The sequence below is a fragment of the Ailuropoda melanoleuca genome, chromosome 19 (assembly GCF_002007445.2).
Source record: "Ailuropoda melanoleuca isolate Jingjing chromosome 19, ASM200744v2, whole genome shotgun sequence".
In the NCBI taxonomy this organism is placed as follows: Eukaryota; Metazoa; Chordata; class Mammalia; order Carnivora; family Ursidae; genus Ailuropoda; species Ailuropoda melanoleuca.
In genome coordinates this window covers 35640823-35642069 of record NC_048236.1, presented here as the reverse complement: position 1 = coordinate 35642069, position 1247 = coordinate 35640823, and the positions used below count along the sequence as shown (strand labels likewise).

The following is a 1247-nucleotide window of genomic DNA, read 5'->3' as shown; positions in this document are numbered from 1 at the left end:
GCGATGGGGGTGGGGCGGGGCGGGGTGGGGAGATGCCTGTCTCCTGACAAAGGAGAACGAGTGGGACACGCTGAGCCGGCCCGCCCCGTGTGGAGGAGAGTGGGAGGGGGAGTGTCGGGAGGGGAAGGGGCGGGCCTTTCATTCACTGTCGGCCCCTCCGTCGCCGCCGGAGCGGAAGGGCGGGGTCTCGCGCCCCCCTCCCCCGGGAGGTGAAGAGCCAGGGAGGTGGCGGGGCGTGGGGGCGGAGCCCGCGGGCGCGCGTCCCGTGGCGTAGGCTACGTCGTCACGTCAGCGCGGGAGAGAGAAAGAGAGGAGCCGACCTGGCTGGGACTGGGGGACGGAGTCGAGAGAGCGAGCGAGGGAGGGTGTGAGCGAGCGTTCGAGCGAGGAGGGGAGAGGCGGCCACTCGTGCCTGAGCGGCCGCGGACGGCACTACGAGTGGTGGGGGAGAGGAGCAGGAGGGGAAGAAGAAAGGCCCAGAAAGGAGCCGGACGGAGGCTGGTGGTGGTGGTAGGGGGAGAAGGAGGAGCTGGAGGAGGGCAGGGGCAGAGGCAGTGAGTGAGAAAAGCGCACGAGCGAGGGAGGGGAGGGAAGGNAGCGCACGAGCGAGGGGGGGGGGGGAGGGGGGGGGTCACGCGGGCGCGCGCGCGCGCGCACCGGGAGCGCGCTCGGAGGCGAGTGGAACTGGATCGGGTTTGCTGCCAGCGGCGTGAGCTTCGGCCGCCATTTTACAACAGCTCCACTCGCGCCGGACACAGGGAGCAGCGAGCACGCGTTTTCCGCAACCCGATCTCCTCGGACAGGATTCTTCCGCCGCAGCCCAACGGGGAGGTAACGACCGCCTGGACCCGGGTCTGGGAGGGGAGCACCGTGACATTGTGGAGTGAGCTGGGGGAGGGAGGTGTGGGGAGAAACCGGCTTTTCTGGAAAATGGATTCCAAGGGGGAGAGGAGCACGTTGACTGGGGCTGCTTGAGAGTAGGCCGCGGCCCGCGCCGCCACTTCCTCCTCTTCTCCATGTGCTGCAGCCGTTCGGGCTTTGTCTGCGGCGCTCCAAGGAGGAGGCGGCCCCATGGCCCGCGCGGACCGCGAGCGGCGGCGGAGTTGGTGCTGTCGTGGCCGTCGTCGCGGCGCGGGAGTGGGCGGAGAGGAGCGGGTCCCGTCCCGCAGCCGCGCGGCGAGCTTGGGTGGTGCTCGCGGTCCGGCGGGCGTTAGGCAGTTCGCGGAACGCCCTCACTCCGCCGGCTC

General features: G+C 70.8%; 1 protein-coding gene across 3 annotated transcripts in view; it reads left to right on the top strand.

The window, feature by feature from the left end:
* SYNCRIP (synaptotagmin binding cytoplasmic RNA interacting protein) overlaps window positions 1–1247 on the top strand; it is a 33886-nt gene that overhangs the window by 286 nt on the left and 32353 nt on the right. Inside the window, exon 1 of one of the 3 annotated variants that reach the window (XM_002923167.4) lies at window positions 606–831. The exons of 1 other annotated variant lie outside the window; for it this stretch is intronic. The gene's annotated coding sequence lies outside the window, so the exon portion shown is untranslated. Of the gene's footprint in view, window positions 1–605; window positions 832–1247 lie in introns of those variants that run through there. One more of the 3 variants, XM_011229809.3, reaches the window with a different exon arrangement.